The sequence below is a fragment of the Mustela lutreola genome, chromosome 9 (genome assembly GCF_030435805.1).
Source record: "Mustela lutreola isolate mMusLut2 chromosome 9, mMusLut2.pri, whole genome shotgun sequence".
Lineage (NCBI taxonomy): Eukaryota > Metazoa > Chordata > Mammalia > Carnivora > Mustelidae > Mustela > Mustela lutreola.
Window position 1 is genome coordinate 111,402,849 of NC_081298.1, and position 13,065 is coordinate 111,415,913.

Consider the following 13,065-nt stretch of genomic DNA (forward strand, 5'->3'; position numbering starts at 1 on the left):
ATTATGTCAGTAAAATAATTGGAGAAAATTCATTATTATCTGTAAACAACACTTCCCCAAATGGTGTGGAAGATTGCTTGCAATGTCAAGTTTTGCAGTCTGACTTTTAATGGATAGAGAACCCCACTGGCATTTTTTTTTAAAAATGAGTAATATTGCTAATGTAGTATCTGACTGCATACTTACAGTTCTCTAATTTTGTACGTATGTCCCAAAGGCCTTTAGTTAATAGCTATGTTTTTAATACATCTCCTGAGTATGCTGGGTAAATATAAGCAATCTTAAGAGCAGATGTGGATATCAAACCCAGTGGAATTATGACCCAGGATTTCGGGCAAGCTACTTTTGTAATGTTACACATTACATTAAAAATATTTAGGAAAAAGAGCTTCAGAGAGAGGTATACTTGCTACAAATGTATTCAGTACTACTCGTAACAGCCATTCTTAGGAATAGTGGGATTCCCAATTACTAGTCATTGAATGCTTTGAATAATGGCTACAATTCCTCATATTTTTAGGGTAATAAAAGTTATGGCAACTTTTTCATAGAATATAATGTACTAATGTTTTATAATTCCTTTATTTTTACTTACTATTTTTTAGTAAGTATTCTGAAAGTAAATCTGTGACCATAGTTGGTCATCCTAAAAAACAAAATTTGCTGAGAGAGAAAATAAAAATTTTATAGTTAGTCGGAACTCAGAAATCTATCCCTTTCCCTGTATTGCTAGGTCCCTGAATTATGGGGTACATATCAAGCAGACTGCCAGAGGTAGTGGGTGTTTACTGTAAAAGGGAGAGCCCCCGTGGCCTGCGCCTGGCAGTTCTGACTTCTGTTCTGAGCTCAAAGATGGCGTCCCTCTCCGCAGCACACCTCTCCCAGTGTCTTCTCTCCCTGGTACACACTGCTTTTTTCTCTTCCTTTTCTTCCCTGTTCACATTCCAGAGTAGCATTAGCTCAGCCTCACCTTCACCAGGGTTAGGGAGTGGTTTTCCAAGCCAGGCCCTCTTGGCTTGGGGAGAGCAATCTTTTTGATTGCTGTGGGCTGGGTAGTTGCCCTAAAAAGGAGATGTGGGAAGTGCAGTCGTAGGTGTGCAGAAACGCGGTACCGACCATACCCTGGGCCACCACTTACCATGCCGTGCCCATGGGACATGATAAACAGGCAGTAGCAGCAAGTACTTCGTGACTGGTCTTGTCTGGTGGAACTGAAGTAGAAAACTGATGTCATCCAGAGTTCAGGTTGCTGTTGGGATTAGCCACGGTTCCAGGAGTGAATCATTCTGTGGGCAGAAGCTGTGGCTGATTTGTGGCTGTCTCTAGAAGTCCAAGCGTTTGAAGTCAGTGGCCTGTTTGGTGAATTACTAAATAAGCAGATTTCTAGATCCTTTCAAATGAACGAAGGAGCACTCAACATTTCTACTTGCACCTTCCGTCCTTTGCCCCTACTGTTAACCAGTGTCAGGACATTTTTGCAAAGGAGCAGCTCCCTGAGTTTGATACAAATAGATCTTCTGGTTACTCTGTGTATGTCTGTTATAATGAACACTTCCATTCATCCATCTACAATCTTAGATTTCTTTTGCCATCAAGATTGTAGCTATTAAAATGTTGAATTTTCCAAAATATTTTTAAAGGTTTTTATTGGTTTTGTTTTGTTGTTTTGTTTTTTTTTTTTCAGTAATCTCTACATCCAATATGAGGCTCAAACTCACAACCGTCAGATCAAGAGTCACATGCTCTTCTGGCTGAGCCAGCCAGGTGCTCCTCTAAATTTTGGATATTACTTGTCTTTTTTATTATTATCCATGTCGTTACATAGTATAGTTTTTTAATTTTTAAAATTATTATTATTATTATTATTATTATTATTATATTTGAGCCCAGCGTGGGTCTTGAACTTATGACCCTGACATCAAGACCTGGGCTGAGATCAAGAGTCAGACACTAAACTGACTGAGCCACCTGAGCACCCCCATGTTATCTAACTTTTTGAACCCCTTTTTGTTTCCCTTGTTTTGGCCTAATTTAGAAATTTAATAAGCAATTCCTGTTGAACTTCCCCTTAGAACAATATTTTTGTAAAGTACCTGATTAAATTGTTAGAGGTGAAAATAATTAGAATTTTTTTTCTCTTAATATCACTGGTGGTTTGGGAAAGGAAACAAGTGCAATAATTGTCAAACTTAAAAAAAATTTTTACCCTGTCATTAGTTTACTTTTGTATTTAGGCACAATAAGTACATGGGGCTTATTCGTTACTCATTACTTTCATTTTAAGGAAAACTTTTTTTTTTTTTTAAGATTTTTATTTATTTATCAGAGAGAGAGAGGGGGAGAGAGCAAGCACAGGCAAACAGAATGGCAGGCAGAGGCAGAGGGAGAGGCAGGCTCCCTGCTGAGCAAGGAGCCCGATGTGGGACTTGATCCCAGGACGCTGGGATCATGACCTGAGCCGAAGGCAGCTGCTTAACCAACTGAGCCACCCAGGCGTCCCAGGAAAACATTTTTAATGTGAGTACTGTTAGTAGTCAGATTTCTTCACTGAATGTCATTTCATCAAATTATTCAATAATTAAAAATACACGGAGACTAAGTTTTTGAACAAGAGGAAATCTGGGGTATATTTTTTTTCCCATTTTATATAGTATCCATCACTTTTCACTTTTAGGGCCCAAACTGATGGCTTGCATGTTAATGTATTGAATGCTTATGACTTAGATTTGTATTATCTTTCATTTTATAGAGCCATTGACTGGAAATATCCAAAGGTAAATCTGTTACGCCATTTCTAACTTGAAAGTAAAGAGTATATCTACTTTTGTAAAGGTCACAGAATGTAGATTTTTAAAATATATTATACATACCAACTTGCAGATTATATTCTATTTAAATTACTGAAGTAAAGGTATATATATTCTGTTTTGCACTAAATGGTACCTTATATACACCCAGCCATTTTTATATCACAATAGTTCAGTTTTATGTAAAGATTGTAGGAAAAGTTTTTATTTGATGTATTTTAAAATTTGCTTTTTGCCTAAGTTTAATTTTGCTCAATAAGTTTGTCATCTCATTATCCCACATGAGACCAAGTCCTCTCTTCAGTTCAGAATCACTTAAATTTTGGTGCACATTTTTGCTATTTTCAGAAACCAAGTTGAAGTAGCCTTACATCAAAGGTAGCCTTATGTGGAGAGCCTTACTGCAGAGATTTTAGAGTATTTAATTTCTGGTATTTTTTCTAGAATTCAGAATCTTGGGTATTTCTGGACATACAAGAACTTTGAAAAGCATTTTCTATTTAAGTATGGGTAAAATCCGTTAAGTCCATGCAGAATGTCTTTATATTTTCTGACATTGTATTTATGTTAAGTAAGGTTACACCTCAATTTTTTGTTGAAGTTTGTGCTATCATATGATAAAGTTCACCAACGGATTCATTGCTCTCTGTGTGAAAAAGATACTTGCCTTAAAATAGAGCACTTCTGTTTTGCAAACAGCTGTGGTCAAACTGTCTATCCAGTCCCTCATTTTTCTGTTCACCTGCTTGGCTGCGGGCCTGATGAAGTCCACGCAGGTAAGGAAGAAGATGAACATCTTTTCATTGTTCGTCATCGTAACATAGATTAAAAGGCATTTTGACATGTAAAGATTTTATGGAAAAACCACCTGTGGGTGATATGGCATACACCGCTAAAGATAGCAAGCGACTGAACAGCTTAAATATGTATTGGTTTTAACCATTTTTATTGACCTTATTCTCAATGGGAATAGTGATTCACGTATGTGTACGGCCAGTTCTGTTTCTTCCACTGTGTATTCATAACTACTGCTAGTCGTCATTATTAATGGCCACTGCCTATCTCATGGAGGAATCAGATGTACTGTATCAAACAAGAGGGAACGTAATTTGGAGAGTAAAGATTGTGTTACATATAGTTTGGGATTTCAGGTAATAATAGTCTTACTATTCGATAGCTCTTTCAGGAATGATAGTTTAAATGGATATAGTTTCTGTCTTCTAGTAAAAAGATTGTTAAAATCAGCTCAATTTATGTGGCACAATTTTGTTTTCTACTTTAATATGGGATTAGTAAAATGTGCGATCATATGGATTATACCTTTTCTTACTCGGCTGTGTGATTTTTTTATATTTATGTTAGATCTTTATTGGTACCTAAAATGTGCATCAAATATTTAATTAGTTAGTGGTTGAAGCTTTTTAGCATCTTTAGTCCTTAAGGAAATATTTTATAATAAATTAACTTTGTTATGATATAAATATGTTGTATGTACATCTGAAAACAATCTGTACAGCTTGCACATTTGAATAGTTAATAAATTTTGACTTTGAGAACCACCTACAGCTGATACGAAATCCATGTTACGATCTGTTGAGTGTCGACTTCATTAATTAGTGTAATTCGTTCTTGGTGGACTTATTTCCCTTTTGTTCTGAACCAAAACTTCACTTTGCAATAAACTCATGGTGGATAAAGCACAAAAGATGTTTCCTGGCTGTGACAGTGCCTCTGATGATCCCGTGGCTTTGACTCGATCTTTTCATCTTCCTCTGACCTGCTTTCCCACTCCCTTTATCTCCCTTTCAACTGCTCCTCTTCTCTGTGACTAAAATCATGAATAATCGACAGGAGGTAAGTTTCTGGGCTATGATGATGGGTGCCAGGAGGCACGTAATCCGTGTCGAACTGAGTCAGGTATTTTGGAAACTGTACCTCCTAAATGCTATGTGTGTCTACAGTACCTTCTCAGTGACCCAAATGTCTGCCAGACCCTTTCAGTTTTCCTAGTGGAAAGACCACATGATCCTTCCTGCCTCCCCTTTATCCCTCATGTCTCTCCCCTCTGCATGCTCCCTGTCCACACTCCCCACCCTTGACTTCCTGGGGGAAGTGAGTTTAGATTAGACACTCTTGTACTCCAGTGGCCCCTTGATCCGGTGTGTTTCAGCCCCACTCCCAGAAGCCCCTGCTCTCTGGTGCTGCCAACAGCGTGGCAGAGTCCTCTCCTGGGTGGAGGCCCTCAGTGCCTCAGGCAGGCGTTTCCTGAGGGCTGAGGCCCTGCTTGTCCTGATTTTCTCAGCAGGCCCCGGGCGTGGGCTTGATGGAGATCAGCACCCCTCCAGGAGTCAAAGTGGGTACTGCTGGGGACAGAGAAGTAGGTACCTTCCTAGAGAGCTGTGGCGTCAGGGCCCAGCACGTCCCTCCAGGGTCCCCGCCAACCGAGGTGGAGAAACAGTCTAGTCAGCCCAGGTGCTGAGGCGGGAGGTTTTCATTTATTGCCATTAAAATTATTGTTTCAAGAGCTGGGCATAAACTATAAACACAGTGGGGACCACAAGGAATTCGTGATAATTGCATTTAAGATAGGAATCCATTCGTCAGGTAACACTTCTGTGCTGCTAATCAGAGTGATGGCTTCTAAACCACAGGGTTTGCCTCTCAGTTGAGTTTTTCTTTATGTTTTATTTTTGGAACTAATCAGGTTTTTGTTTTCTTTTAGGGAAAAACAATAGCGAGTGTCAAACCGAACATGATATGGTTGGATTATTTTTCACATATTTAAAAGAATTACGAACCAGCGTGCGTGGTTGAAATTTTTGATGTCTGGGAAGATAATTAATGTTTTGGTAGAAAAAAAAAAAAAAACAAGGGAAGAATTTTTGGAAGCCCCCCTCCCCACCAGTCTCCATCTCTCATTAACGTCTCAAGTTGACAAGGGGGGAGAGAGAGATCCCCCAGAAGTTCCACCATGTCCTTCCTCCATTTCTTTTAGGGAGGTTCCGTGAGTGTACCTCTTCATTTGTGTTAGTCTGTGAATACAGCGAGGTTCTGACGAATGTTTGGCCAAAAATGGGTTTTGGCACTCAGCTGGTAGAGCAATGTAACCTTTTCAAGGCCAAGGAATTTTTGTGTGTGTGGGTGGTCCTTCTGTCTGCTGAAAATGTGAAAGTAAGTGTTTCTACTCTGCTCTGTTCTGAAGAATTTGTGGAGCTTGAGGCGGGGGTCCTGAGGAGCCAGAGGCATCTGAGGAGAAAGGAATTTGACTTTACTTAGGCAGTGAGTTCTTTTATTGGAGCTATGTAGGAGAGATTGGACACATCTTAAAAACGAACTGATTTTCAAAAATGTATAAAAGTAGTATAATACACATACTAGAAAATACAGGGAGCCAGAAAAGAAAAAGAAGAACAAACTTCCCCATTACTGTTACAAGTTCCTGCCATCACTTGGCTTTCTGTATTCCTTTTTGCTGCCCCGTCTCTCTCTGTGCTGGACCTTGAACATGCATATGGAAGGTATGCTTGCTGTCCTTGATGAGCTCCCAGTGGGCAAAGAGACCAGTAGTAAAACATGAAGTGCACAGTGGGGAGGATAAAGTTTATGAAATACATGCAGTGGATCCCACCGGACAGTCACCTCATTCAGTTCAGGAATCAAGGAAGGCTTCCTGGAGGAGTGATTCTTAAATTCCGTGCAGGGAGACAGGCCCTTAAGGATCTGTAACATCTACAAGGTTTGGCTTGTAGCGAAGCAAGAGAACGTGACTTGATTCTGGCAATTGCGCCTGGTTGGCATGTACAAGGAGAAGAATGTGTGAGGGGTGCTCTTAGTGAGGCAGAGGCCCAATTAGGAAGGGCCTTGTGCCAGCCAAGGAGGTGGGCTTTACCCTGCAGGGAGAAAGTCACTGAAAGAAGCCAGGAGAATGGCATGGCAAGATTTGTCCTTAAGGAAGATCACTCTTTCAACCAATGGAAAGAGACCAAGGACAGTGGGACCAACTAGGAAATTCATGGCCATCACCCAGATAGGAGGAAAGGATGAGAGAGGACCCAGTAGCAAAGCCAAGAGACAGGGAGAGAGTGAGTAGCTTTTGGTGGGAGTTAGTCCTATTTTAGACTTATTTAATCAGAAGGAGCCTGGGTTGCATCCAAATGGAAATAGCCAGCGGGCTAGTGACTCTGCGCCTGAAGCCCTGGGGAGAGGTCCAATCTGGAGTCATCCAAGATGTCAGGAGCTGGGAATCCTTGGCACATAGATGGAAATAGAGGCTGGTCTGGAATAGGATAAGGAAGAAATTCCTCTAAGAGAGTTGAGGGAAGAGAGGAAGTAACTTGGGTTGGCCTCCAAGAGGCTAGCAAAGGGGGCCAGAGGAGGAAGGGAGGGTGAGGCTCCCCTCTGCATGGAGGTAGGAATATTGAATGCCTGACTAAAGTCTTAGTCAGGAGAGCCTAAGACTGAAAAGTAATCTCTGGACTCTGCAACTAGGTGCTCTAGGCAGCTGGGCTGAAATTTAAACCCAGGTCTTTCCACACTGAATACTCACCCTAGGCAGACCGAGACACCCTAGAATGGGAATCTGGGGCGACAACCGACCACCAGCCCGGTTCTTGTGAGTGGCGCTGGCCTGGGAGCCCAGGCTGGGATTCAGCCCAAAGTGCTGCTGGTGGCTCGTGGTCCAGCAGGCCCAGAACATGAACTCTAGGGCTGAAAGTTCATGTCGTTCTCACGCAGCAGACAGTGGAAGGAGCTGAGTGGCACTGCCACGCTGTCCCCACGATCTGGCAAATATTGCCGTTTCCTTAAGGGTACCCTTTTCCGAGGATGTCAGGAAGCACCATTTGAACTTTCTTCTAAGCGCCTGAACTCCCCTAGGCCCTGTCAGAAACAACGTGCCACAGTTTGAACAGCCGGAATCACAGTAGCATTTTCAGTGAAAAACCAGGGGTGGTTACGCAAGGTAGCATTTGTACTGCAAATGATGTAGCTGAAATTAAGTGTGTTCTTAATCACATTTAGAGGCAGGGAATGTGATACTGTAATAACCTTCAGCTTTGTCCAAAAAGGACTTATTACTAATAACCGTTAATCACGATGGCCCATAAAATCTAATACAGAGAACAGGAGAATTAAAGGGGGGAAAAGTGATAGTATTATGTGCAAGAGTCTCATTTAGTCATGTACAGCTTCCTGCCAGGTAATTTTGGGGGGATTTAAAAAAATTCAATTTAATGAATATACACTGTATTATTACTTTCAGAGGTAGAATTCAGTGATTCATCAGTCTTACGTAATTCCCAGTGCACTACATCAGGTGTCTCCTTAATGCCCCTCACCCAGTACCCCATCTCCCACCCACCTCTCCTCTGGCAACCCTCAGTTTGTTCTCTATAGTTAAGAGTCCTTTATGGTTTGCCTCTTTTTGTCTTATTTTATTTTTCCTTCCCTTCCCCGATGTTCATGTTTTGTTTCTTAAATTCCACATATGAGTGAGATCATATTGTATTTGTCTTTCTCCGACTGCCTTATTTCACTTTCAGCATAATACGTCATAGTTCCATCCATGTCCTTGGAAGTGGCAGGATTTCATTCTTTTGATGACTGAGTAATATTCTGTTATATATATATACCACATCTTTTTTTTTTTTTTTAAGATTTTATTTATTTATTTGAGAGAGTGACAGAGCACAAGTGAGGAGAGAGGCAGAGGGAGAGGGACAAGCAGAATCCCCACCAAGTGTGGAGCCAAACAGGCTCGATCCCAAGACCCCCGAGATCATGACTTGAGCTGGTCAGACACTTAACTGAGTGAGCCACCAGGCGTCCCCACAACTTCTTTATCCATTCATCACATCTTCTTTATCCACTCACCTATTGATGGACATCTGGGCTCTTTCTGTATTTTGGCTATTGTGGATATTGCCCTGAAGGGCAATTTTAATTTTTAATAAATGTTCTTCATTTATGGAGGTTCTGCAGCTGGCTCACTACTGGAGCACCCTGAGATTTTAAATCACATTATTTATTTATTTTTCTATTTTTAAAAGATTTTATTTATTTATTTGAGAGAGAGAGAGCATGAGGGGAGGGCAGAGGCAGAGGGAGAAGCCGAGTCCCTGCTGAGGAAGAAGCCCAATGGGGGGCTCGATCCCAGGATTCCAGGATCATGCCCTGAGCCAAAGGCAGATGCTCAATGTACTAAGCACCCTAATTTATTAATTTTTTTAAAGATTTATTTATTTAGCTAAATGAGAGAGAGAGAGAGACCCGAGAGTGAAAGCAGGAGGAGGAGCGGAGGGAGAGAGAGAGGGTCACAAGCGGACTCCACCTGGATTGCAGAGCTCAACCTCATGATCCCAAGATCATGACCTGAACTGAAACCAAGATCAGATGCTTAACTGACCATGCCACCCAAGCACCCCTATAAATAATTTTAAAAAACACATTTGTAGGAAGTACCTGGCTGGCTCAGTTGGTAAAGCATGTGACTTTTGATTTCAAGGTTGTGAGTTCAAATACCACATTGGATGTAGAGCTTACTTAAAGCACATACACATACACACACGTACACACATTTGCAGTGATTCATTATGTCTTTTGTTTGTCCCTATTCTGATCAAAAAGAAGCATTTATTTTAAAAACTATTAATTTTTAAAATTACATAAAAATTATAACAAATTTAAATAACGTAAGAATATATAGAATGGAGAGAAAAATTTTCTCCATTCTAAATTGAACCCAATAGGTACCCACAGATAGTGGTTTCTTGTGTAATATTTTACATCTTTTTCTATAATAGCATGTACGTATTTGACTACTAATAAAGAAAGTGCAGTAACATTAGCCAGAAAGGTAGAAATAACTCCTGTCCATTAACAGATGAATGGATAGACAAAATGGGGAGGAGGCGGTGTACACACACACACACACGAATAATACTCAGTCTTACAGAAGAGTTAATTTCTGGGGCCCCTGGGGGGCTTAGTTGTTAAGTGTCTGCCTTCGGCTTAGGTCATGATCCCTGGGTCCTGGGATCGAGCCTTGCATCAGCCTCCCTGCTCAGTGGGAAGACTGCTTCTCCTTCTCCCACTCCCCTAACTTGTGTTACTTCACTCGCTGTGTCTCTGTCAAATAAAATAAAATCTTTTAAAAAAAAGAATTAATTTCTGATTCATGCTACTGCATAGATGAACCTTGAAAATATACTAAGTGAAATAAGCAGACACAAAAGGACATATGTGAGGTACCTAGAATATACAAGTTCATAGAGAAAGAAAGCAGAATAGAGGTTACCGGGAGCTTGGGGTGGTAGGACAGAATTCTTGTTTAATGGGCATAGAGTTTCTGTTTGAAATAATGAAAATTTCAGGAAATGGACGGTGGTGATGATGTTTGTACAATATTTTGAATGTACTTAATGCCATTGAACTGTACACTTAAAATAGTTAAAATGGTAAATTTTATGTATATTTTGCCACGATAAAAAAAGAAAAGCACAGCGGGTATATAATTTTCACATTTACTTCAAACACTTAGAAACGATATGATATATGATAAAAATATTTTTTAAATGTAGTGACACTTGACAGCTTGAAGTTTGTATCAGTCACCTTGGACTAAGTAATGCAGGGCCAGCCAACAAATCTTAATTCCTTACAACCACAAAGGTTTGTTTGTTTGTTTTTTTTTTTTTTTTTTTTTTTTAAAGATTTTATTTATTTATTTGACACAGAGAGAACACAAGTAGGCAGAGAGGCAGGCAGAGAGAGAGAGAGGAGGAAGCAGGCTCCCTGCTGAGCAGAGAGCCCGATGCGGGACTCGATCCCAGGACCCTGAGATCATGACCTGAGCCGAAGGCAGCGGCTTAACCACTGAGCCACCCAGGCGCCCCACAAAGGTTTGTTTTTGACTCACGTTATGGTGATGTCTTTCACAGGTCGGCTCTGCCTCTGCCTCATCCTCTTCATTCCAGGATCCAGGATGAAGAAGCTGCTCATCCAAGATGTCGCTGTTAAAGTGTCAGACGAAAAAGAGAAGATATTAGCAGCACGCAGGCTCTTAGGACTTCTACTGTGTGTGTGGTAGGGGGTGGCGCCTGGACGGCTCAGTCGGTTGAGTCGGTTGACTCTTGGTTTCAGCTCAGGTCCTGCTCTCACGGGTGGTGGGATCGAGCCACGCGTGGGGCTCTACGCTCAGCGGGAGTCTGCTTGGGATGCTCTCCCTTTGCCCCCGCTTATGCTCACTCTCGCTCTCTTGCTCTCTCTCTCTCTGAAATAAAAAAAAAAGAAGGTTTCTACCGGGAAGTGGCTCACTTTGTTTTTACCCACATCTCATTGACAAAGCTTATTACTTCACCCATATATTGTTTTGTTTTGTTTTTTTGGTACTTGACCCCCTTTTTTTAAACGCAAAAAGTAACTTCCACGTGAGTTAAAAATCAGAGCGTGTAAACAAAACTTGGAAACTATTAAAGGGGAAGTATTTTTTTTTAAATGCAAAAAAGGAGAAAAGCTAAGAAAAACAATAAACATTAAAATGTGGGAAATTATTAATTAATTAATTTATTTTAAAGATTTATTTATTTATTTATTTGACAGGCATCGATCACAAGTAGACAGAGAGGCAGGCAGAGAGAGAGGAGGAAGCAGGCTTTCCGATGAGCAGAGAGCCCGAAGTGGGGCTCGATCCCAGGACCCAGGGATCATGAGCTGAGCTGAAGGCAGAGGGTTTAACCCACTGAGCCACCCAGGTGCCCCAAAATGTGAAAATTTATAATGAAAGTCACCATCTGCAAATTAAAAGACACAGTCTAAGTAAGAGAAATGGAAGGTTTATAATAGATGTGTCTTAGTATATTAGACAAGATTGACTTGTGAAATAATCCAAGGCAACCTTTTTAATTTTTGCTCCAACCTTCTTTTAAAAATTTCAATGAAGTGATCTATTTCTGCTCCTAGATTAAAAACTCCGGCAGGTCTGAGGCTTTTCCATTCATTCTTAGATAACAAAAAGTCTTAGAGTCACTTTAAGGCGTACTCTAGTCTCAATTTGTAAGTATTACCCATTCAGGATCTTTTTTTTTTTTTTTTTAAGATTTTATCTATTTATTTGACACAGAGAAATCACAAGTAGGCAGAGAGGCAGGCAGAGAGAGAGGAAGGGAAGCAGGGTCTGGGTCTCTGCCGAGCAGAGAGCCTGATGCGGGGCTCTATCCCAGGACCCCAGGATCATGACCCGAGCCGAAAGCAGAGGCTTTAACCCACTGAGCCACCCAGGTGCCCCCCCTCCCCATTCAGGATCTTAATTAAAACTTTGAACTTGGAGTGGCTGGCTGGCTCAGTCAGTGGAGTGTGACTCTTAACCTGGGGGTTGATCTCCACGTGCTGCATGTGGAAATTGCTTAAAAATAAAATCTTAAAAAAAAAAATCCGACTTTGAACTGCTTTTTTTTTTTTTAAGATTTTATTTATTTATTTGACAGAGAGAGATCACAAGTAGGCAGAGAGGCAGGCAGAGAGAGAGGAAGGGAAGCAGGCTCCCTGCTGAGCAGAGAGCCCGATGTGGGGCTCTATCCCAGGACCCTGGGATCATGACCTGAGCCGAAGGCAGAAGCTTAACCCACTGAGCCACCCAGGTGCCCCTGAACTTGCTTTAATGTAAAAAAATTTTCCTTTCTCCAACTTAGACCTGTTTTGGGTGCCAGCCTGCAGTAAGAAAGAAGGGGCGGTTGGTGTTTTCACCCAGGTCGTTGTCTTGGGCTCTGTCAATCCCCCAGACCTGCGCCACTGGCCCAAGTTCTTATCTTTCCATGGCGCAGGGGTGGGAAGGAGGGAATGGTAGTGGATTGCACCGTCTGTCCTAACCTGGCTTTTAACAATGGGCTTGGCAGAGTTTAAAGCATGTTTTTATTTTCCCCCTCCCGGGGACCCTTAACTGGTCTTTTAAGAGATTCTCTTTAGGGTCCTCTTCCCTGCAGGTCCTTCCCCCCTGACAAACGTGTTCTGTTGTGCGTGGTTGCTTGTGTGTCCTTCCAGCCCCTAGGGGCTTCCTCTCTAGCTTCTTGCTGCTGGGTCCCCTTTGCTCCTTCAAGTAACCCCATTCGACAGGACCACAGCCACCCGTGCCTGCTCTCTCCACACTGCTGTCATTTTGTTCATGGAAACACTCATGCATCCTTTTTCCTCAGGAACTTAAAGAATAGGGAGCCAATGAAGCAGTGGTCTCTTGGCTCTGCCATCTGAGCAATCTGTTCTCAGG